The 26,904-nt window shown below is 36.2% G+C and overlaps 1 long non-coding RNA gene across 1 annotated transcript in view; it reads right to left on the bottom strand.

Annotated features, from left to right (window-relative positions):
- The window catches only part of LOC141454345 (uncharacterized), a 56,492-nt gene extending 29,846 nt beyond the window's left edge, over positions 1-26,646 (bottom strand). Inside the window, exons 1-2 of the long non-coding RNA XR_012458641.1 lie at positions 26,213-26,646; positions 25,152-25,224 (exon numbers count right to left, since the gene is read on the bottom strand). This is a non-coding gene — a long non-coding RNA (uncharacterized lncRNA). The remainder of the gene's footprint in view (positions 1-25,151; positions 25,225-26,212) is intronic.
- Between the last annotated feature and the right edge of the window lie 258 nt (positions 26,647-26,904).

Raw genomic sequence — 26,904 nt, 5'->3', positions numbered from 1 at the left:
GGCGAATTACCGCTTGCTTATAGAATAGAAGTACTGTCCGATCGATATGTCTTAAAAAAATTAGCCACGAACCGAATAATTTATAACAAAATAAGCCAATTAAATACCGAAGTCCTCACTCACAAATATTGGACAAAAAAGAAAGGCCCCATTTACACAGAAAGTTTTATTAGAATCTCTACCTTTAGAGATAAGGTATATTCGAATAATAAGTTAGATGTGTACAACTTAAAATACGAACATTTATTGAGCGAATTAAGTGTTAACACTTCCTTCGACTTGATAAAGGTACCGGAAAAGATGAGAACTGCGGCCTTCGAAGATTACATTTCTTCCCATTATCCGGGCTCATATCGTTTATTTACAGATGGGTCCAAAATCAATAATAAAGTCGGAAGTGCTGTGTATGATCCGGTTCGGAACTATTTTACGACAATTAAATTAGAAGATGAGGCGTCCATCTATACAGCGGAGCTAATTGCTATTTTAACGGCTTTAAAATATATTTATTCGTTGTCGGAGAAAAAATATACCATTATTAGTGACAGCCAGAGTGCGTTGTGTAAATTATCACATATACACAACCAGTCTGCAGGAATGAATCACATTATCGCAGAGATTGTAGAAACTATTGCCATTTTTAAAGAGAAGGGAGTCTGCATTAATTTTTTGTGGGTAAGAGGTCATTGTGGTATAAAAGAGAATGAAATTGTTGATACACTTGCAAAGGAAGCCACCAATAGTGGGGAAATGGCTAATTATAAATTACCACACACCGATATCAAGCGTATAATTGCAAAAGCAGCACTACAAAAATGGCAGACAGATTACAATAATGGTGATAAAGGTAGATTCTATAAAACTATGGCAGATCAGTTACCTAGACAACCATGGTTTAAGGGAACTGGCACTAATAAATGGGTTGTTACGACAATAAGCAGGCTGAGAGCGAACCACGCGGTGTGCGGATCGTATCTACACAGGATCAACAAAAGGTCCTCTCCTCTTTGCGTAGATTGCAATGAGGAGGAAGATTTCAAACATGTAATAATGATATGTCCACGTTATGTGGTAGAAAGGAAACGAATGTTTGACGATATATACAGGTATTTAGATGCACCATACTAGATGCACCATTTCGCTACGAAGACATTATATTCTCCACCAACAGTTATGTGCTTAAGTCGATAGCAGAGCTAGCAATGAAATATGAATGTATTTAGAAGCTATAGCCGAATTAGAATGAATGGAACAAAATGCTTAGAGAAGGATTACGTGATTTTAATTTTGGTTAAGCTATAAGGATGGCAGGAGCACAGAGTGCTGCTCCATCCATTAGCAGTAGTTTATGTAAATAGCGGTATATAGTAGAATGATGAATGTGTGAAGCGAATGTATTCGTAGGTAAGAACGGAGAGTAAGTGATATTCTAGTGATAAGCACCTAGACGATGCTGGCTGTATGGCGGAAGCCAATGCCAAAAAAACAAAAAAAAACAAAAAAAACAAAAGGAATAAGTTTGATCCTTTACATGAAAGATATTGATCACTTAAATATGTGGCAGGAGGTTTCCAATTTTTTTGGTAATTAAACGCAACTCTCCCAAAATTACCAAATGATTTATTAATCCTTCTTGTTTGTAACAGATGTAAAATTAATTTTTAGCCATTTTGTGTACTCGTACGCTTGAGAACATCTAAAGCTCTTAACATTTGATTTTTCTAAGAAAAATCACTCGGAAATCCACTTATTTCCCGATATTAAGAAAAATACTAGTTTTACTGCCTTGGCAATGTTTTTAGTAGAAAGGGGATGAAAAAATACATAAAAATGACCTATCGCGTGCTCTTCTTTCTCTTTGATAACAAGTTAAAAAATTAGAATTTGATTAATAAATACCAGATTTTGAAATGGCCTAGCACCTTTAATTTTGAAGATATCGAATTGCGGTTTCCGGTTTCTTTCATAACTTTTTCAATCATAAAAATTTCGTTCATAAAAAAATTACAAAGTCAGAAACATAATAATTAATTTCATTTTTTTTTTTTTTGCATTGGCTTCCGCCATTCAGCCAGCATCGTCTAGGTGCTTATCACTAGAATATCACTCTCTCCATTCTTACCTACAAATACATTCGCTTCACACATTCATCATTCTACTATACAGGGTGTCCCAAGCTATATGGATAACGACTTTTTCTCGGAAACTAAGATAGCTAGAAAAAAAACTAAAAAATACGTGTTCCCTTAGTTTTTTGATAGAAATCCAAATATACTTTGTAAATTTTTTTCGGTGCTTCCAGAAGCGAGGTACAGGCACCAACTTCATTTTTTCAAATGAGAAGGTGCGGTTTTTATTTCAGAAATAGATTCCTCTATTTTTTTAAAGAAAAATTTACTTGAACGGTTTTTTTCTGTGAGCGATAATTTAGAAGTTATGAATGAAAACATGATTCTTATAAGAAATGTCAAAATGATAATATTATAACGGTTTTTTGATAGAATAAGAAGAAAAGTACTATTTTAGTATAAATTTTACTCCTCATTAATATTACAGATCATGCTCGAAATGGCCTCCACCATTAGAGAAGCATAGACATGCTCTTTCCTGCCAATTGTCCCTTACTGCCAAAGAAATAGATTCGGCTTTAACCGAGTTACAGGCATCTATTATTCTCTGCTTTAGTTCATCTACAGATGCCATCCCGACTTGATTCTGATACACCTAGATTTAGAAATGCTTTTAGATAAGCAGAAATAAGGAAAGAAAGAAAAAAGTTATGAATAATCACCTTGTTTTTCAGGTATCCGCAAAGGAAATAGTCCATAGGTGTCAAGCCCGGTGAGAGAGGTGGCTACTGAATCGCCCCCCGTGTCGATATAACACCATCAGGCATGTAAAGAGATATCTCGATAGACAATTTGATGGGCGTGTTATATGGCGATTCAGTAGCCACCTCTCTCAACGGGCTTGACACCTATGGACTATTTCCTTTGCGGATACCTGAAAAACAAGGTGATTATTCATAACTTTTTTCTTTCTTTCCTTATTTCTGCTTATCTAAAAGCATTTCTAAATCTAGGTGTATCAGAATCAAGTCGGGATGGCATCTGTAGATGAACTAAAGCAGAGAATAATAGATACCTTTAAGTCGGTTAAAGCCGAATCTATTTCTTTGGCAGTAAGGGGCAATTGGCAGGAAAGAGCATGTCTATGCATCTCTAATGGTGGAGGCCATTTCGAGCATGATTTGTAATATTAATGAGGAGTAAAATTTATAATAAAATAGTACTTTTCTTCTTATTCTATCAAAAAACCATTATAATATTATCATTTTATCATTTCTTATAAGAATCATGTTTTCATTCCTAACTTCTAAAATATCGCTCACAGAAAAAAACCGTTCAAGTAAATTTTTCTTTAAAAAAATAGAGGAATCTATTTCTAAAATAAAAACCACGCCTCCCCATTTGAAAAAATGAAGCTGGTGCCTGTATCTCGCTTCTGGAAGCACCGAAAAAAATTTACAAATTATATTTGGATTTCTATCAAAAAACTAAGGGAACACGTATTTTTTAGTTTTTTTCTAGCTATCTTAGTTTCCGAGAAAAAGTCGTTATCCATATAGCTTGGGACACCCTGTATACTGCTACTTACATAAACTACTGCTAATGGATGGAGCAGCACTCTGTGCTCCTGCCATCCTTATAGCTTAACCAAAATTAAAATCACGTAATCCTTCTCTAAGCATTTTCTTCCATTCATTCTAATTCGGCTATAGCTTTTAAATACATTCATATTTCATTGCTAGCTCTGCTATCGACTTAAGCGCATAGATGTTGGTGGAGAATATAATGTCTTCGTTGCGAAATGGTGCATCTAAATACCTGTATATATCGTCAAACATTCGTTTCCTTTCTACCACATAACGTGGACATATCATTATTACATGTTTGAAATCCTCCTCCTCATTGCAATCTACGCAAAGAGGAGAGGAAATTAATTTCATTCATTTTAATTAAATTTTCGAATTTTTAACCCATCTGTCCCATAATGGATTACAAATTTTTGATACGATCACAATAATTTTTTTGTTGAGAAATTAAAAATAACCTCACCCAATGTGTCATTTTTAAAGGGACTTTGCCCGATAATTAATAGTTCCTAATTACCAGAATAGCCTAACTAAATAGCCTATTCATGTAAAATACCCTGATGTGTGATTCCCACGAGGAAGTTGCTAATATACATATATATAAATATATTCTTGTGCGTACAATATATCCGGTTTTAGTTTGTACACTATTTATCGTAAGATATTTTTTTATGGTTCGTGTAGCAACATTGCATAATAATCGGTATTTATAATAATGTGAACCATTTTGTTATCTGCACGTTACAATTTTTCTTTTATATTTTATCAGCAATACTTTTTTTTGTCTGTACGAGTATTTCCTCATTCATTAGATAGAGTTTATTATTCTGTGGCTTTTTAACAATTAAGGCTATCCCAAATAAGGACTCATTACACATAATTATCAGCTGTAATTAAAACTAAGTAGATGTAAATAACAGTTATGTTGGTGATGTCACTTAGTAGTGTTGATTGTGATGCTTAGTTTCACAGTCATGTTGAATCTTTCTGATATGACTGTGAACAAAGTTAAGCCCGCGTTGAAGAGAAAATGTGTCCAGGAAATGGCAGAGGAAAGACCTGCTGCTGCTTCTTCAAGACTTCGCTCGACCTCTTGCAGAATAACTGACGCTGGAAACTACGAGGTCTGTAAATTAAGTAATGAGACTGATTTTCGTAATTTTTTTTATTCAAAAAGAATTACAATTCTAATATTGTCACCTTCAAAATAACTTCCTCCTGAAGCCATACAGCGCTGGAGACGTTTCTTCCACTCCTCATAGCAGTGCTCGAACTCCGTTACTGGAATAGCCTTCAGCTGGTCGGTTACAGCCGTTTGAATGTTTTCGACTGTCCCAAAATGAGTTCCCTTGAGGTGATTTCTCAACTTCGGGAAGAGAAAAAAGTCACAAGGACTCTAGACAGGCGAATAAGGAGGCTGAGGAGCCACAGGAATGTTTTTACTGGCCAAAAACTCTGTTTATTGAAATTGCTGTGTGACAAGGAGCATTATCGTGATGCAACACCCACTTGTTCTTGATGTTTGGTCTCACACGAATGACCCTTTTTCGAAATTTCGTCCACAAAGAGTTTCTACCTCAAGGTCAAACGGTCAATTCAACACTTTTACCGAGAGGTTCTTGAAAAACTTCGAAAAAGGTGAGACCAAACATCAAGAACAAGTGGGTGTTGCATCACGGGTAATGCTCCTTGTCACACAGCAATTTCAATAAACAGAGTTTTTGGCCAGTAAAAACATTCCTGTGGCTCCTCAGCCTCCTTATTCGCCTGTCTAGAGTCCTTGTGACTTTTTTCTCTTCCCGAAGTTGAGAAATCACCTCAAGGGTACTCATTTTGGGACAGTCGAAAACATTCAAACGGCTGTAACCGACCAGCTGAAGGCTATTCCAGTATCGGAGTTCGAGCACTGCTATGAGGAGTGGAAGAAACGTCTCCAGCGCTGTGTGGCTTCAGAAGGAAGTTATTTTGATAGTGACAATGTAGAATTGTAAATCTTTTTGAATAAAAAAATCAGTCACATTACTTAATTTACAAACCAGAGTATTGGTTGGTAGCTCCTACCTCATCCTCCTTGCAGCTGTCCAGCTTGTCCTTTCGGTTTGGTCCGATGTAAGAAGCTTTGCCCGGGCATCAAGCTCACCGGCAGCGATGTTGAATACAAGAAAAGAAGTAAAAAAACTACGAGGCAAAGAACTTAGCGCTGAAGAAATAAGTAGAAGATAGGACAAGTGCATAGAAGTAGCGAGATTAAGTGGGAAAATAAACAAAAAATTGTGTTCATTTAAAAATGCATTTTTTGATGTAGCGATGTTTGTATGTTCCATTATTGAATAACCCTTGTGTTCAATCGAACTCATCTTTTCTTGGCGCCCCTCTTTTTAAATTTCCCGCCATGCTTTTCCCGCGTTTTTGTTGCCGCCAAACTTCTGTAGCCTCGCATCTTGTAACCTTCATTGTGTTTTCATTTCTCTTCTTTCCAGGCTACAGTGCATCTCGTTCATCGGCCAGAAGAAGGAGCAACAACCGCCGTCCTGTATCCATTACATTACACTTCTCTTTAGCATCAGTTTTTCTCCATCTTCAACTGCAGGGTTATCCCGGTGTCTTTTGTTTGCCCTCTTTATGGCCCTGGCCCTTCAGGCCTTGACCCCACTTGATGTCCAACCTTGACGAGGTGGTGGGGCTTACGCACTAATGGCACTAGAGATTAACCCTCTCTAAAACTCTCGCGTTTTCCGCTTCTGGGTGTAGGCGTCTTCGCTGTTAGAAATAACAGTTTTTTATCTATATCTATACAAAAAGTACACAAAGTTTAAAAGAAATCGTTGGAATCGTTTAATATTAATAATTAAAAATATTCCAGTAATGGGCGGTACTTCCGGATAATCGATTTAAATCATAATCTAATTCTGGCTCTATCTAATCGATTCAGCAAAGCTCAACTTTCTGCAATATTATTTTAATTTTAGGACCATGGACACAAGTAAGCGAGAGGGGGACACATTTGAACAGAATTTACACTTTCTGTTACAGAGTGCTCAGAATCGTATTATTGAACCTTTTTATTTTGTTTTCTACAACTTTCAAGTCTTCTTAACAGATCTATATCAATAAACAGTTGGTACTTTACGTACATATCTGTATTTTATTAATTTAAAAATTTTATGTCAAATGTTAATATCTGCCTCACTGGTGGGGTAGCTTTGAACACAATATAAAATAGAAAGAAATGATATTACTTTACACTGAATCTACCTTCTATCAGTTATTTCTCTCACTACTACATTACTTTCTCTTTTAAACCACTGAAATCTAGTTCAAAACTTAAGAATGACTCAGTTCGGGATGTTGTACCCTAAGTGTGATGGGTTTAGGAAGTTTGAACAAAATATTCGGTTTGTTGCGCTTCTTAATGTAGGTTCGGACCCACTTTCCCCTTCTCTGCGATTAAACAAAAAAAAAAGTCACAAACTTGCAGGTCGGTAGGGCACATTTTAACTGTGATTTTGTAATGTGCCCCCTCTCCTTCCATAAAAGAAAATATAATATCCAACACTTTTTGCAAGCAAATAGACTTTTGTAAATACTAGATTTTAAAATACGGATTCCAAATGTTAATATGGGGACTAACAATTCTTACACCTTGTCCACTACAATCTTCACAATACACTTCGAAAGCTGCAACAAAAATTTTACTTCCACCTTTACAAACATAACATTCCTCAATTCTGACTTTACCGAACAATGAAAACGAAGGGAAACTCTGTCAATTATACAACAGTTCTACCACAAAATATGGAGAAAATTACCAATCATACATGTTTTAAATATTTGGCGAGAAATTAAAACTGTTCAAATGTGCCCCCTCTCCGATATTTGTGTGTTACACATACAGTCCTATTCGCTTGGCTTAAGAGATTTCAAAACGGATATTTCGAGTGAAATTTCAAAATTGAAAAATCTGCGCGATTACAGCACTTCTCTTAATTGTAAGGTAAGAAAAATTAAAAATAAAAAAACTAGCAGAAATAACCTACCAGCTTGTAGTAAGGTTATAATCTAATGATTCAATACAATAATATTGGTTACCATAGAGATGACCTTTAATCCTTTGAACGCCTAACATTAGTACATTGTAACAAGCAAATGCATTAATATCTAATGACGATTATTGCATTGGACAATATATTGTGAACTGAACATTGTACTTGCTTGGGAATCTTCATGAATTGAGACAAAAGAAGGAAGTACGTTGTAATTATTACTGAAGGAAGACATGTTTTGTTGATAAATATCCGGTAGATGTCCAATAGTAATTTCAAATAGTTACCTTATCCATTTATTTTTTGCCTTTATTTATTTTTTATTGAAATATTTCGTGAGAAATGTTTACAAATTAATTTCCCCCGTTTTCTGGTTCTTCTTAATTTTCATTGGGAAAGCGATCATTGCCAGGAATGTAGGTTCCAACAGTGTTGCGCAAAGTGCATTAGATTTTGTAAGCTTTCATCTCTAAAAATTACGCTCCTCCAAAATATCTCTTCATCACACACTGGTAAAAAAGACCATAATTTAAACAATTTTAAAGATAAGTTTTAAGTTTAGAACTTTGACAATATTTTGTAAGACAGCGTCATGTGTTCATATCAAATTTTGTATAGATTAATGTAATATAAAATAAAATAACTTTTGTATCACTTCTTTAATCAACCTATTTTACCTCAGAGAATATTTATTACTTTATTAACTTTATACTTTATTAACAATGTACGAGTAGTTCAATTAAAGAAGCGCAATGCTTCATTGAGTGTGAAGTGTATGTAACCTTTTCAATGAATGTAAAAAAGAAGCGTACGATAATCAAGAACGTCGTTCGGATGACCTTGAAGATTTTCAAAAGTTAAATATAAAAAAATAAAAGTATAAACTAAACCGGACCTGATACATAAACATGTTTATTATTTTCACTTCTCTCTGTGTGTCACAGTATTAAAAAGATCCTGCAGAATAGCTGCCCTAAGGCAGGGGTGTCAAACTGGCCGGCCTCCGAAGCAATGTCTCGTACATATAATTCCCTCCTTCGTTAACCCTTTAGCTACTGAAGACGAGTATAAACGTGGCCCAGTGCCTTACCTGAAGACCTGCGGGAGTGTATAAACACGCTGTCTCAGTTCTGGCGAAGTTTGATAGCCTTTATGTCTGCCACTCCAAGTGGAATTCCAGAATGATTCGGGTTTTAAAAGACAAAAAAGAAGTAGGATTTCCCAAAATATATTCTTACGTTCTCAGTCATTGAATCCAGATATAGCAAAACTTGTACAAGGAAATCTCTGGCCAAGTTTTCGAGGTGAAAAAGAATAATTTTCGTTTTATAAATACAATTATATAGTGTATTATTTTATTCCATCCATATTCCTGAATCCTCAATTTGGAATATAAATTTAACAAGATTTGTAAATGTGATGTGGCCTGCGTGAATCTTGCCTGTAGCACCAATTGGCCCGTATTTTAATTGAGTTTGACACCCCTGCTCTAAGAACTTAAATTTTACATATAAGTAGTAAATACTAATCGAATAGTTGACTGACAATTTTCGCAAGGATGCCAACTAACTCAAAAGTTTTAATTCTTTGTATTAAGCATTGTCTTCACTAAATATTCATTGAATGACCTCGAGTATTACAGGCTTGCCACCTGTGTAGTGTTAATAGAAAGCGAATGCAGGAAGTCTAAAGATGCAGAAAATCAGCTGATCGGAAGAGCCAATTCTCCCGTATTTGTGATTCTATAGCAAACGGCTTCTTCGATTCTATTTAAATTATGCTTGGTGATTACCGAGTTAATTAAATTAGAGATTAATCTTTATTATTAATAAAATGATTCAGTAATCTGAAGAACAGATGAAGCAAATGATAGATTGTTAAAGAGCTGAAACTAGCTCGTAAATGACCTATGCTTGTGTTTAAGACTGATGATGTCTGTTCCTTAAGGATGGGGAATGACACGGTAAGTGGTATCCATATCTCTTTTAAATTATGGACAGATGATTGTACTACCTGCGGCAGATGAAAAGGAAATATCTGTTAGTTTGCTACATAAAGACTCTGGCACTTGGTGTCAGTTACCCCTAGTGCCACTGCAGTCTGGATCAGAAAGAGATAGGAATCGCTTTACTGTTTCCAGTGGTGCAATCGCTAGGCTGCGTCAAGAGATTTTTGGCATGTTTATATTGGGTAAAACCTTGAACTTCATAGAGGAGAGAATTGATCTATACTAGATCTTAGAAATGGGTTGGTGCAATAAGTCACAACGGCTGCAGTACATTGGAGAGCCACGCGGCACGCCCCTAGTATCAATAATAGTATTTTATTGCACCTGTTCTTGAGGAAGAAGGTAGCATTAACAGGATGCCGTGGAAGGACACTATCTTTAACTTGAACAGAGTGTGTAAACGTGTATTGTGGAAGAAAGCTATGCTATGTTGTAAATTAGGTGCAAGGCAGGAGTACTGGTGGTGGATGATGGCACGTTTGGAAGTGCAAAAGAAATGGATGGTGGATGGACGGCGTGTGCAGAGCAAGAGGTTGGCCATCATGGTGGCTAAAAATAGAGATCCTGGGCTAGGAAGGCAAGGAAGCCAGGATCGATACGTGTTTGGGTCAAGGACTGTACCGCCATTCTCCAGCTGCGGACGGTAATACTGCTTTGTGTGCAGCCGCCGACAGCCAGCTCCAGGGTCACCAGGTCAAACATGCGCTCTGAAACCATCTCTCAGCTCTGCCGCCCCCAGCTACGTCATTATTTACCTACATTCAACTTTTAATACTATTTAATGCAGAAAATCCACACATTAATTTACAATCCACTTTGCTAGTTATACATACTCGCTTTAGAGTGGCTTGTTCAGAGCTATGGACGTACAACTATTATGCAAACTGGTCATTCAAACACTTCAGAACTTCTACAATATTAAATACTTTAAAAATAACATGAAGACCTCTTTTCCAGTATTGTTTTCTCTAACGATTTCCATTACTTCTGTTTTCAACGTAGTAACAACCCACGTTTTAATTCTCACTTACATTACTATTTGTAAAACCGTATATTACACTAAAATATAACCTAACTGGGAATGCTATACTCGAGTACTGTTCTAAAACAAATTCTCCTAGAAGATGATAAAAGTAATAGCTATAATGTCTAAGTGTGTGTAATGAGTTTACCAGAAATTTACCAGAAAATCTAGGGGAACCATTTTTATGGTAATACGGAAAATTTAGACAATCTTTAAATCAATGTTAATTAAGATTAATATGCAATCGAGAGACTGCGCCACGATATCTTTGGGAACTTTGAGGCCAAGGGAGAGATTGTAGCGCAGAAGGAACTGGTAGAGAAAGCCCTCAACCTTCTTAGAAGGGAAGGTTTCATCTTCTAGACTTAAAGGGGAAGGCACAATAAGCCTCTTTTGGCTGCGGTGCCGTTCCGCTGATGTGATCTTAGGAATAAAGAACTTGCGATAAACCAAGGTTGAACAGGAAAAATGTAAGAAGAGATTTAGGGTCTCCAGCTCTTTATTAGATCTAGAGCACAACAAACTGAACTATTCCTCAGATAGAACTTTATAACTTGAATAGCAATTATTTTTCTTCCCTTGGAATCAATGATTTAGTTATCAAAAACTATGAACAATATTCTATAATATATCGTAGTAAATAATACTATTATTACGAGGTGTGGCTATCACCTTCAATATACACTCCTCCCCTATCCCTACAACGCTCCATGCGAATTTACCGTTGTTCGAAACAGTGCTGGAAGTCTTTTTCTGTGAGCTCCTGCATGTCGCGTGCCGCTTTTTCTTTCCCAGCTTCAACGGACTGAAATCGTATTCCTTTCAATGCAGATCTGATTTTGGGGAACTGATAAAAGTCACATGGGGCCAGGTCAGGCGAATAAGGCGGATGGCTTAAAACTGGCATGTTGTACTTGGCTAGAAACGTCTTCTTGACAGACAATGCAGTGTGAGCCGGCGCGTTGTTACAATCGATATTTTCATCCGTTTTGGATGTGGAAAGGCGACCTGGGCGGTCATCATCTCCGTCGTCTTCTCGGCCGATCTTGGAAACGCTTGAACCATTCAAAAACTCGCGTACGTGATAAACATTCATCGCCATAAACTTCTTTTAATAAAAGATAAGTTTCAGTAGCGGTTTTACCAAGTTTCATGTGAAATTTCACGACAATTCGTTGCTAAACGAAACTAACACCTCTTACACAAACGACGGTTCCGGTCAGACAGATTTCTCTGCAATCACATGAGGCGCTGCAATCGAAAGAGAAGGCTTTACGCTGCACAGCTGTCGGTCGTTAGGATTTGGCGCATGCATAGCTCTTCTGTAGCAGCATCAGTCATGGTATTTAATAGCTACACCTCGTATGCCTGTGAGAGTTGGAACTTGAATAAGACTTCTAGCCACCAAGATGGATTACTGGAGAAGAGCAGCACGAATATCAAGGCTTGAAAGAGTAAGAAACGAAGAAATAAGAAAGAATGTGCCACAGAAGGTGGAGGAAAAGAAACGGACTAGTGCGGCCAAATAAAAAGAAAATGGTCGATGGAAGAATCGCTTAATAGATCCTAGACTAGGAAGAAAAAGTAAAGGGCAGACCCAGAGGAAAAGTGGGCAGATGGCGTCTGAGAAAGCCTTCACGTTTACTGAGGGAAGAGGATATCTGGGATAGATCCAGTTGGAAGCTGAAATCGGAAAGAAATATTAGGTTGTGGAAATCCTCAGTATTGAGGAAAGAGCAACAAATAATGTCCAGCTGATTGGAGGAATGCAGGATTTGTTCACATAAAAGATCCAATCCCAATTTAAAGCAATCTATATCCTTCTTTGTATTGAAACGATGTTTTAGAAATCGATTTCTGGTCATCATCCAACTCAAACGCTAATGCACTCAGCGAAACTGTACTTTTTTTTTATTTATTTTGTAATTTACAATCTGTGTAAATATATACAATAAGTAAATAGGAGGAGAATGAGATGAACTGGTGCGGGAAGAGCAGGAGGAGAGAAGCTACCCAGCGATAGCACTCTCTATAGGAGAGAGGAGAATAGGAGGAGGAGAAAGGAGAGATTTAGTTCTTCAGACTGTAAGGAAGTCGCGGAGCCACTGGCGATTCAGTCGACGAGGAGTATTAGGGATGTCAGAGAAGGCGAGAGACAGTACAAGAGGATTAGAGCTAGTCGAGAGAGTAGTATGGAATTTTTGGTATTTCGTCTTAGCGAGTTGGTCTATGAAGGGAATGTTGAGGTCGTTGTGAAGAGTAAGGTTAGTCACCGTAGAAAGTGCGTCAGCTATCTGTCGGCAGTAGTTTTGACTGAAATGTCTGTTCAGTCCGTATGTTTGTAGGTTTGGCTGAACCCCATAACTCTAGTCCGTAAGTCCACATAGGTTTGAGGATAGTGTTGTATATTAAGCGTTTAAGTTCTATGGGCAATTTGGAGCGTCGTCCAAGTAGTCAATAAAGCAAAACTGTACTAAAATTGGATTAAACTATATTGAATTGACATACAATTATTTCTATAAAATACTAACTTGAATAATATTTAAAATGTTTATGAAAATGAGTTAGCAGAAAATGCAACATGCCGGACTCACTTCTTGGCTTTCATTTGTTCTCGATTTTCTTGAAAACGGCTCATAACTTTTATGGATTATTTATTGATACGAATTTATGGATAAGGGACATGGGTCCCGTCCCGCTTTTAAAATCTAAATATTTTTTTTTTAATCTAAGGGATAATATCCACGTTAACTGTCCTCAGCTGCTATACCTTTTCAAGACACGCCAATGGCAGGCGTACTCGTAGATAACTTTTTGCTCAGTACCAAACTCCTATGTTACTACATACTTATGTCCTTTTCTTTGACAATTTCCTTCATAAATCTTAACAACACTTTTCACTAAATTTATGTAGGATGTAGAAATTCACTTAACCTTCATTATTCGAAAAATTGCCTCGTTAACAAGTCAAGTAATTAATTTACCTTAACTAAATGGGACTAATTAAGCCTAAAAAATTAACCTCATCTAGGTAATTGTCAATAAGTTTGAACCTTATCACTGCTTAATAAAATTTATACAGCAATTGTACAAGTTTATTGCTATTACAATTATTTCCATTTAACTTTTCGTGTGACCTAGGTTTTCAAATTGTCCTTACTACTTATCTAATAAATTACTTTACCTGGCCTTGGGAAATTTAAAAAGCAACTTTTTATCAGCGTAAAATATTATTCGGGAAAACCTTTTTAGTTCTTTGAAATTTACTCTACGTCCTCTTCATGAGGAAATTAAAAATGATTTAGCTTCATCATTCATAATTTTTAAAAATTAATATAATATATAATATAATATATATAATATATATATTAATATAATATAATTTTTAATGTACAGATCATTAAATAAAATTTCAGACCTCAGTAGCTAAAGTTAAATGAAAGACAGACATCTGGGACAGTAAAGAAGTAACATGGGCGTCGCTATCTTCTGCGCTAAAGGGGACAGCTAAAGTTTTATGGAGCTTATAGCAAGGCTGTTGCCTTTAAGATAATATATTTGTATTGATAAGGAAATGAATTATATTTATTGGGAAAACAAAGAAAAAAGATCCTATAGTTCATGGCGAATGTCCAGCTCCTGTTCGGATTAAGTAAATATGAGAATTATATGAATTAATTCTATTTTTCCATATAAGCCAATCCGTCTTACCGGAAACTGTACCGTAGTGCTTCAAGAGTGTAATTTTTGGGGCTTCATTTCAGGTGATCCTCAGATCGAGGACTGAATGTAGGGTAAACTGGACAGAACAGTGACGGAAAGAAGTCATGTGGTTTACGGATGGCTCCAAGATGGCCTGTGGGACCGTAGCTGGAGTGTATGGGGTTAAACCCGAGATACTAATTGAGAGAGCTCTTGGGAGATATGCCACCGTCTTTCAGGCCGAGATCTTTGTTATTAAAACTTGCGCTGAAGAAAATCTTCGAATAAATCTTATAAATAGGGAGATTTGCATTTTTTTTCGGACAGTCAAGCTGCACTGAAGGCCCTTACTTCCTTCAGAACCACGTCTTCTCACATGGTTTGGGAATGTAAAAAGATCCTGGAACAACTGGCCCGGAACAATAAAGTTCGACTGGAATGGGTGCCGGGCCATGTTGGGATTAAGGGGAATGAAATAGCTGATCAGTTGGCCAGGAATGGAGCTAGTACTCCCTTCATTGGCCCCGAACCAGTCCTGGGGATCACCAAGGGTGCAGTTTGTGCGGCGCTCAGAGACTGGATCTGGAGAGAGCATGAAAAGAACTGAGTGTGTGTCCTGGGGAGTGTGTATGCCTTGGCTGTGCTTGGGTAGAAATCAGATTACTCTGATCATACGCCTATTCACAGGGTATAGTAGGTTCAGGAAGCACCTGTACAAGGTAGGGACTTATTAGCTCGGAACCTTGTGCAGATTGTGCCAGAAAGAGGCGGCCTCTCACCTGTTATTCGATTGCTTTGCAATCGTGAGACTGCACTACGATATCTTTGGGAACTTTTAGGCCAAGGGAGATTGTAGCGCAGAAGGAACTGGTAGGGAAAGTCCTCAACCTCCTTAGAAGGGGAAGTTTCATCTACTAGATACAAAGGGGAAGGCACTATAAGCCTCTTGTGGCTCCGGAGCCTTGGGGCAAGGGCCCCCGTCCCGCTATTAAAATCTAATCTAAATCTAGAGTGTAATTCACAAGAATCGTTCATCTCTTTCTTAAGATCTCTGAGACAAAAAATGTGTTAAAGATGTAACTTAATAATGCATTACGGCACCATACTTAACGATTGATCTATCTACGTACGACTTGGCAGGTTTCGAATGAGGTAAACGTTGTCCTCTTACGGAGTATCTCATACCAGATTTGCTGAAGGTGTCCACGTTAACAAATATTAACTGTTTACAATTTGAGATAATTTCGCGTAATTTTGGCAAAAGTGTTCAACTTTCTTTTGAAATTCTAAACCAGTCAAAGACTGATCATTTCATCGTGTTAATCTTCACAAAAAAACTTCATTCGTTTGTTTGTAGAAATTTCAGCATCAGCTTAATTTCGAAACTTTAAATAGTAAATTTATATTTTTTAAAACCAAAAGATGCATGTGGATATTTCCTTAACAGTCAAATTGATTTTAATTTAAATACTGCCTTATCAGAAACCCAGCTCAAGAGCGCCACAATCGCTGTATTTATTTAAAAATAGAATAAAAAAGTTTTTGTAATTATGAAATTCCCTAGAGGATTAGATAACGGCTTGACATTAATTTTTGATATTTACACAAAAATTTTGTTATGTAAGCTGACAGTCTATTTATTTATAATACATAAACGGATTTATATGTATAAATATATTTGGTTGAAGCTGTTTATTGATGTACCATAATCCCATTCCTTCCAGTTTGACTAATGATTCTTATTAGGCGATTCTTAGCCGTTTTAGATTCAAATATAGTACTCTATCGTGGCATTATTCCATAATAAAGGCAGGAAGGCTCATGGAGCGAACGGAACTTGGGAATTGGAAAACTGGTGCCTTCAAGCTTTTATCTGGGACTCCTTTTCCAGACACTTAAGCCAAATGAAGCAAGCGGGGCTAGCTAGGTACGGTGGCCATATTTTAATGGAGGAAAATAAAGGAAATATCGAAGAAAATACCTTATGAAATTCATAAGTTTGTAACAGTTATTACGAAGATAGTACAATACCACAATGCTCACCAAAGCTCTAAATATATCTTCCACAAACTAAGGGGCAAAAAGAACTATCACTAAAATCCCCAAAAGAGTGTCCATCCCCTGGTATTGTCAAAAGGCCGTTAAGAATTTTTATTACAAAAAATTGATATACGTATTGTCGTGTTGAAATTATTCGACTTGGCGGGCACCCTCATCCCATCTTTGCTTAATAACAATTATTTTTGCATGCAATACATACGTTAATAAAATCAATTCATGATTCATGCACACAAATTGTCCCTGACTGCAGTAGAGAAATTAAAAAACAAAAAAATGCAATTTACTAACAAGTTCAAATGACCAGTAAATGACGTTCTCCTATCATTTTAAATGGGTCAGAAAAAACAAAATGATAATTGAGTATGGTTGCGGCTGAGATGATGTAATGAGTTAAATCTTTTATCTCTCTCTTTGTTTATCACAAAGAGGGCGTACTCGTGCTTTTTATCTTTAATTTTGTCTGTTTGTTTTTTAATTGTTCCATGAATGTTCTACCATCATGGGAGCAAATATTTTCGTTTTAAAATATATTCAAATATTAAAAATTACAGTTAATTTAATTTAAAAAAAAATTATTTTTGTTATTTACACAATCATACTCTATTAATAAAAGAAGGTGTAATCTCGTGCAAGAGGGTGTAGCATAACTTATAATATCGCAGAATGTTCAAACTGCAGCAAGTGAAGTTCGTGACTAAAGACTGCAGCAAGATAAAGACGTAAAAGCCGAGAGCAATAAAGAAGATCCTGACTAAAGTCTGCAACAAGAAATGACGTAATAGCAGACTGCAGTAAATGACGGTCATGATTAAAGACTGCAACAAGAGAAAGTTGTAACAGCGGACTGTAGTAAGTGAAGGTCATGACTAAAGATTGCAGCAATAGAAAGTCGTAACAGCACACTGCATCAAGTGAATTTCGTGACTAAAGACTGCAGCAAGATAAAGACTGCAGCAATAGAAAGTCGTAACAGCACACTGCATCAAGTGAATTTCGTGACTAAAGACTGCAGCAAGATAAAGACTGCAGCAATAGAAAGTCGTAACAGCAGATTGCAGTAAATGAAGGTCATGAATAAAGACTGCAACAAGAGAAAGTTGTAACAGCGGACTGTAGTAAATGAAGGTCATGACTAAAGATTGCAGCAATAGAAAGTCGTAACAGCACACTGCATCAAGTGAATTTCGTGACTAAAGACTGCAGCAAGATAAAGACGTAAAAGCAGAGAGCAATAAAGAAGATCCTGACTAAAGTCTGCAACAAGAAATGACGTAATAGCAGACTGCAGTAAATGACGGTCATGATTAAAGACTGCAGCAATAGAAAGTCGTAACAGCAGATTGCAGTAAATAAAGGTCATGAATAAAGACTGCAACAAGAGAAAGTTGTAACAGCGGACTGTAGTAAATGAAGGTCATGACTAAAGACTGCAGCAATAGAAAGTCGTAACAGCACACTGCATCAAGTGAATTTCGTGACTAAAGACTGCAGCAAGATAAAGACGTAATACCAGACAACAGCAAAGAAGATCCTGACTAATGACTGCAATAAGAGTAAGTCGTAACAGTAGACTGCATCAAGTGAATTTCGTGACTAAAGACTGCAGCAAGATAAAGACGTAATAACAGACAGCAACAAAGAAGATCCTGACTAAAGACTGCAACAAGAGAAAGTCGTAACAGTAGACTGCATCAAGTGAAGTTCATGACTAAAGACTGCAACAAGAGAAAAGTCGTAAGGGAAACTGCAGCAAGAGAAAATCATGTCAACAGAATGTAGAAAGAGAATGATGAGAGCAATGCTCTATTTAGCTTTATTTTGATAATCTAATCTTAAAATATCTTTAACCGCATCTGAAGCGTTTATTTTTCGGCTTCATTGATCAGCTTTCATTAATCGCTTTAGCATAGGTTATGAATGTGAACAAAAATTAATCCATACATCTTAAAGAGAAGTGTTATAATATAATGGTTGTTGATCACTACCTAATTTAGCTAAACTGATTGCAACTAACGCAAAGAACAAAATTTTAAAGAGCTGACTGGGTCCAGTCCGTGATGGAAACATAAAGTGAACTTCTCTACATCAGACTGATTAATCAAGAGTTCTGATGAATGATTGTACGAGACAATCGTAGACTGCAACCGGTCAGGGATATTAAGGGGTTATAGGCAGTCAGAAATTTGAAAAAATCGATTTATTTTTTATTTTTTTATATTAAAGTACCTCAGGAATGTTGTCCTAAAATTTCAAGTCGATCCGAGCAAAATTGTAAGAGTGGAAGTGTTTACAAGCCCCGACCGTTCGAATTACCATCGCTGAGCACAGAGCTCAACTTGCTACGGGGGAGGCAAGAATCCTACGCAGACAGCAGAAATCGGAAAACTTGGACATTTTGGAAGACATGGAGGACTTATTTTATGGGCCTGGAATCGATGACACTGTGTAAGTTGAAAAAAAGATTATCCAGGTTTTATTCGCAAACCTTTAAACGCATTTTTCTCAAAACTACGTTTTCAAAGTCGGTGGACACGATATCTCAAAATATACTGCACCAATCTTTTTGAAATTTTACATATTTCTTTTACACATATTAAAGTCGTACTTGGACGAAGGATTTTTTTTTTTTTCAATGAATAGAACTTGTTTTACAAACATAAAATGGTCAATTTTTTTTTAGTGAAAATCGTGAATCAAACTTTAAAGTTGTCCCAAAAATTAAAAATACAATTTTTTTTCTAAATCCTTCGGTCAAGTACGAGATAAAGTCATCTACTAACGAAATCTTTTCGAAATTTTGATTTCAGATGACCCAGTCTCAAGATATCATGTCCACGAGAGGGTTGCATTTTTTTGACGTGTTGCATTAAAATATTCGCCATTAGTACAATTACGAGGGTCGTTTGAAAAGTCCGTGCAAAAATAAAAACTACTTAATTTTGGGGGGTAAACCTTTTTTATTTTTCAACATAGTCTCCTTTTAGGCTTATACACTTCGTCCAACGCTGCTCTAGTTTGTTGATCCCTTCCGAATAATAGGATTTGTCCAAGTCTGAAAAATAGCCATTCGTTTCTGCAATCACCTTCTCGTTTGAATAAAATCTTTTTCCCGCCAGCCATTTCTTCATATTGGGGAACAAATAGTAGTCCGAGGGAGCCAAGTCTGGAGAATAGGGGGGATGTGAAACGAGTTGGAACCCTATTTCCATTAATTTTGCGACCACAACTGCTGAGGTGTGAGCTGGTGCGTTGTCGTGATGGAAAAGGACTTTTTTGTGGGCCAATCGTGGGCGTTTTTCTTGCAGCTCGGTTTTCAAACGGTCCAATAACGATGAATAATATGCACCTGTAATAGTTTTACCCTTTTCCAGATAGTCGATGAGGATTATTCCTTGCGAATCCCTAAAGACAGTCGCCATAATCTTTCCGGCCGAAGGAACGGTCTTCGCCTTTTTTTGGCGCAGATTCCCCCTTGGTAACCCATTGTTTAGATTGTTCGTTGGTCTCAGGAGTCTAGTGATGTATCCATGTTTCATCCACAGTGACGAAACGACGCTTAAAGTCCTGCGGATTCTTCTGGAAGAGCTGCAAACCGTCCTTGCAACACTTCACACGATTTCGTTTTTGGTCAAGCGTGAGCAATCGCGACATAATAATAGCTTTGTCATGTCCAAATGTTGATGCAAAATATTATGTACCCGTTCATTCGAGATGCCCACAGCACTAGCAATCTCACGCACCTTCACTCTTCTGTCATCCATCACCATATCATGGATTTTATCAATGATTTCTGGAGTAGTAACCTCAACAGGGCGTCCAGAACGTTCAGCGTCACTTGTGCCCATATGGCCACTCCGAAAATTTTGAAACCACTTATAAACTATTCTAATCGAAGGTGCAGAGTCACCATAATGTTTATCAAGCTTCTCTTTAGTCTCCAGAGGCGTTTTGCCTTTCATAAAGTAGTGTTTAATCAACACACGAAATTCTTTTTCGTCCATTTTTTGAAAATCACTCGACTTCCTCGATTCAAACGAATGCCAAACACAAAGAAATAGACCGATCTGGCTGAAACTTGGTGTGTGTTCTTCCAAGAGATGCAACTAACTAAACATAACCTCGATAAGCGCCAGTGGTGCTATCTCTCTGACTTTGCACGGACTTTTCAAACGACCCTCGTATTATTAATTTGAAAAAATCACAATAAGTTCTTTAAACATGGACTGATATGACGCAAAAGTTCCCGAATAAAAAAGTAAACACGTTTTTCCCCCCCAAAAAAATTGAAAAAATGATTTTTTTGGCGCCTCTGACTGCCTATAACCCCTTAAATAAAGACATGCAACAAAGGATAAAAATCAGCGATTATTATCGAGAACTCTGGACCCAACATGTTACCAACCTTGGAATATCTTCCATCAACAAATTTATTCAACTGTGTATTTTTATTGTTTTATTTTTATTACATTTTTTTTGTTTTATTGGTAATTTTCAAACAGACAAATGTATTACATAAATACTACTGCTAGCAGTTATTAATAAGAAATTACAACCATATTCTTTTGCGCATGCCTGAAGATGCGGAAAATTATGACGTATTTTTTTATTTGTTCTTTAACTAAGAAATAATATGACCTTGAACGTTATTTTCATATGTTATATAACAGATAATTATGCGCTATACACTAAACCGAAAGAAAAACAATATTTTTACCGTATTTATTGTACACACATTGTTGTATACGTCATAATTAAGAACCATTTTAACTAGTTTTAAATTTTGACTTTTTTTTTTTTACGATTTTAGAATAAATATTTAAAGAGCCATTTCTGAACTTTATTAAAAACTTCGTATAGTAAATTTTTATTGCAATAAGAAGAAGGTAATTCTAAAGACAATTCTAAATCAATTCCCTTGTTTACAACAATTGCTATACGAGGTGTGGCTATTAAATAACGAGACTGATGCTGCTACAGAAGAACTATGCATGCGCCAAATCCAAACGATCGACAGCTGTGCAGCGTAAAGCCTTCTCTTTCGATTGCAGTGTCTCACGTGTGTTTGTAGAGAAATCTGTCTGACCCGGAACCGTCGTTTGTGTAAGAGGTGTTAGTTTCTTTTTGCCGAAAACATGATACCTACACATGTAGTAGAGCAACGAATTGTCGTGAAATTTCACATGAAACTTGGTAAAACCGCTACTGAAACTTATCTTTTATTAAAAGAAGTTTATGTGGCGATGAATGTTAATCACGTGCGCGAGTTTTTGAGTGGTTCAAGCGTTTCCAAGATCGGCCGAGAAGAAGCCGGAGATGATGACCGCTCGGGTCGCCCTTCCACGTCCAAAATGGATGAAAATATCGATTGTAATTATAATCAACATTACTACCGTGAGGTGCTTGCTCAACTCCGTGAAAGAGTAAGGAAAAAAAACGACCCGATTTGTGTGAAGAACAAGTCACGGGGTTCTCCATCAAGACAACGCGCCTGGCTCACACTGCATTGTCTGTCAAGACGTATTCTAGCCAAGTACAACATCCCAGTTTTAGGCCCATCCGCCTTATTCGCCTGACCTGGCCCCCGTGTGACTTTTATCTGTTCCCCCAAAGTCAAATCTGCATTAAAAGGGACACGATTTCGGTCCGTTGAAGCTGTGAAAGAAAAAGCGGCAGGCAACATGCAGGAGCTCACAGAAAAAGGCTTCCAGTACTGTTTCGAACAATGGTAAATTCGCATGGAGCGTTGTAGGGATAGGGGAGGGGTGTATATTGAAGGTGATAATAACTAAATATGTATAAATTTAAAATAAAATGTTTTACAGCAATAGTCTCGTTATTTAATAGCCACACCTCGTATGTCACACTTCAACAGGCTACTTTAAGGATTCAGGATAATATTTCATATTCCTTTTCTTCAAAAAAAAAAAAAATCATCATACTTTTAAAGAAATCCTGGTATAAAGTAAAATTTTGTTGCAAACTAGAGTGGAATTAATTTTTACGGTTACTGCAACCTAAATATCTCAATCAATGCGTCACAGGATCTCTAAATGCACTCCTGCACATGCGCATTTATTCTATAAAGTGCCTCTAGAAAATCTTTACAAGCTAATAGATAAAATTTCATATGGTTATTGTATAAATATTGTTCCATTATTTCTAATTTAATAATTTTTTTTTTAATATTGAAGAATTTAACTAAAACTTTTTGTATTAATTAAAACTAAAATAGTTCTAGAAAGGTTAAAATTAAAAGAAACTATTAAAGCAAACAAGGGCAAGTAATTTTTATAATTTAAAGTTGCTTTACGTTATTGTAGCGAACCTTTCTCTTTAACAGTACCTAGAATTACTTAGGCAGGTACACTCGATCAAGGTTGCGATTTGTAACGCAAATTCAGGTTTTTCAAATCGATATTTTATTAAATTTGTACTCATTAATTTATATTTAATAAATGTGTAATAAATATATAAAAGTAAAATGTAATTTTAAAAAAGTAACGAGGTGAGGTTTTAGCAATTATTCCAAAAACATGAACTCGACAGGAAGGAGCTAATAATTCTTTACATCAGTGGTTGTTGATCCGTTTTCTCCCCATGGCCCCGTTTTGATGATTATTTTGGTAGTCTCCACTCCGATATTCTTGAAAGAATATTATCTGATAATGGATGGGAATCCGAAATGGATCAGGGATACAATCAACGTGCTACTACGGTTAAAATCAAAGATACTATTATTCGATCTAGTGGCTAGTTGAGTTTGTAGTCGGGAAATTGATCTAAGATTAAGATTAAGATTGGAAAACGGGACGGGACCTATGCCCCACGGCACCGCAGCCACTAGAGGCTTATTGTGCCTTCCCCTTTTGAGTCTAGTTTCCTACTAGTTCTTTTTGCGCTACTATCTTCTTTGGTCTCAACGTTCCAAAGGTTTCATAGCGCAACCGCTCGATTGCAACACAATCGAACAACAGGTGAGAGGCCGTCTTCTCCTCTTCCAGACACAGTCTGCACAGCGGTTCTGAGCTAATAAGCCCCGCCCTTGTACAGATGTTTCCTGAACCTATCATGCCCTGTGAATAGGCCTGTGATCAGAGTAATCTGATTCCTAGCCAAGGCATTATAGTCTTGCTGGGTTTAACCCGAGGTCACATTACCCAGCTCTTCTCGTGCTCCCTCCGAATCCAATTTCTAAGAGCCGCAACGAGCCGAACCCTTGGTGATCCCCAGGACCGGCTACGCGGAGATGAAAGGAGTACTAGCTCCATTCCTGGCCAGAAGATCAGCTGTCTCATTCCCTTCAATCCCCACATGACCCGGCACCCATTCCAACCGAACTTTATTGTGCCGAGCCAGTAGTTCTAGGGCCTTTCTACATTCCAAGACCAGGGAAGAGGTAATTCTGAAGGAAACAATGGCCTTCAGCGCAGTCTGGCTGTTCGAAAAGATGCAGATCTCCCTATTTCTAAAATCCATCCGCAGGTTATATTATGTTGATGCCCTTATTGGACGGAAACATGAAAATTGATCTACGAGTAGTCGTGAGTGTACTCCAAAATTGAGAGAAATCGCCCACGTTCGACTACCAAGAATAGCATCTAAAGTTTAGGACATCTTAAGCTTAGAAAAGGAATGCTATACTCGTAGTAGTAATAGTTTAAAAAATAAAAGAGACTTAATAAATAATAAATGGAGATAACCAATTATTTGGATTTATAACTGTAAGCAATTACTTTTTATTAATATAATAATTTAATTAGTAAAACGAATCAATTACATTAATTAAAGCAATAAAATCTAAAAACATTTTTTTCAATTAAGCAGATAAATGCAACTAAAAATTTAAAGGAATTTCTATGACACCCTCAAGCACTCCTAACATCTCCAAATTATTTTGCGATCACCGAATTCAGCTATGGGCCTCTGAAGAAAACAAGATCCCAATTTAAGGGCAACTGTTTTACATGAATCCAGAGTAAAAAGATGTAAATTGTAGATCAAAATCTACGAACAGCAACTGAGTCCAATAACATTGACAAATACAGAAAACTAGAAACAGCGTTAAATACGAAACGGAAGTATTTGTTTATACTTAAACATCTTTTACACCAAAACATCCCCAAAATTGTTTAAAATAAATTACCCAAGATACAGTAGGCAGTTTAAAATAATATAAATGCTAAAAAAAAGCAAATGCAAAGTAAACTTGCGGAAAATGACTGCTCTGCTTGGACTACGAAGTCCAGAAGAAGGATGCTAATTGTGGCCACAAAAATGTTTAAATATTTATACTTCCGTTTGTATTAAACGAAATGAAGAGCGTCATTTTTTGAAGTATAAAAATATTTATATTAATTGCATTTAAATATTTGGGTTAGTGCTTATAAATTTCTGCATTTACATTCATACACACTAAGTTTAAATATATTAAAATAAAGGATTGGAATTATTTTGATTAATACTGGTAATTATTTATTTAAATTAATGCTTTTCGATATTTCTAAAATTGCGGACCACATTTCAGTAGATATTTTCCCCGCGGATCACTAAAAACCTTTGACGATAAATCTGTGAGAAAAGAGTGCTATCCCCGCCGTAATAAGAAATAGTAGAGTTTCGTCATAAATATGGACCAATAAATAAACTCCTTTATCTTACCTTTGATTGATGTAGGATGTGGGATATGAAGTTGCAGGTACATAGCCAATGATATCTTCAAGTTCACAGGACACTGGACACAATTTAAACGATTTTTACGTAAAAGACATTGTATCTGTCTTGTAACGGAATTTTGAAAATCACAGGGACATATATACAGGGTGAACCAGTAAGTATTGTCCGTAGGCCTACTGTGTGTAGTACATCTAAAGTGGAGTTCAATGATGTATTGGCCAACTTCATATTATCTACTGTTCTTGAGTGATGTCACTTTAATTTTTTTTTTTCTAAAATCATTACTTTTTCCCCAATAAAAATGTTATTACTCAGAAAGTTTTAGTCCGAATTCGATTCTGATGACACGATTAGAGAGACAGATAAATTTTCTAAAAATTGATAACATTTCAAAGCATAAGTTATTCTCCAAACAGCCTCAATCTTCCACCGGAAACTGGGAAAATAAAAGTAATCGAAATTTTGAAGAAAACTCATTAGGCCCTTATGGGGATTATTATCAGACCTAGGTGCTGGCACTTTTTAGTAAAGTTTCCTTGTTTAATGGGCTTTCAAATGGTATATCATTTTCCAGGATTCCTTTTATCTTCGTATGAGAAATTACGTTTGTTTTGCAAGAAAACGTGTTCACGAGCACTCAACAGTGTTAGTTTATCAAGTTGTTTAATTCATTGAAAACACTTTTAGATGGACCAGTAGGCAATTTCAAAGTAGATTGTCTTAAAATAAGGAAGTCAAAGGTTACAAATTGCACTTAAAAAAAAGGTTGTTAAGGTTTATTCACATTCTTATCTTTTTCAACATTGCAGTTATGTGTGAAATTGTAATTTGGAGTAAACACAAACTATATGAATTTTTGCTTAAGTACTTGTTTAAAACAGTATAAAATATGAAGTTGGCCAATACGTCATTGAACTCCACTTTAGATGTACTACACAGTAGGCCTATGGACAATACTTACTGGTTCACCCTGTATACATATATTTTTTTTTTTGATGCGCACAGATTAAAAGAAATTCATTAAATAAAGAGTAATGAAAAACTACCGGAAACAGGCACTACCGGCGATTTTTAACACTTCCGCACCTTCCTGTAAAAATAAAATAACAAAAAATGTTAATATAATTATGTTTAAGATTATTGACGAATGTAAAAGTAACATCATAAATGGAGGACCTGACAATAAATACTTCTAAATTCTTTCACGATAGCAATACTTCCTGTTTTGAGAAGAAAGAGTAAGAAAAAAGCGATACATGAAAGAGTAGCATGAATAAAAAAATCTTTTTTCTGCAACCATGTAGGAATGTTCTCATTACTCAATTAAAATCAGCTGTGTAATGCCCAACTTTACCTCACTAGTGGGGAAAAATTCCCATTAGTGTCACTTTCCTCACTAGTGAGTGGAAAAACTTTATTGTGCTTCCTTGATATAAGAAGTTTAGTTATTAACATAAATATTTTCTGTAAAACTTTAATAAGCTTATTTAACGTACCTAAATAATTAAAAAACGAATATTAAAAAATAAAATAAAAATTGAAAGGAATATAGAAATAAAAATAATACTTTAATAAATAATTAGATATTTTTAATTATAACAGTTAAAAAGGTTATAGAGTTACCTTATAGAAATTTAAAATGGATTCTAGTGATTCCTGTTTAGAAAACTGTAATGGGTTCAGATGTGAGAGAGAGAGAGAGAGAGATGTTGGTTGTGGATGTTGACGGATAAAATAA

Source organism: Rhodnius prolixus, unplaced genomic scaffold (genome assembly GCF_049639745.1).
Source record: "Rhodnius prolixus isolate KJV_2025 unplaced genomic scaffold, Rpr scaffold_9, whole genome shotgun sequence".
Lineage (NCBI taxonomy): Eukaryota > Metazoa > Arthropoda > Insecta > Hemiptera > Reduviidae > Rhodnius > Rhodnius prolixus.
Note: the sequence above shows the minus strand (reverse complement) of the source record. Positions and strands in the feature narration are given on the sequence as shown.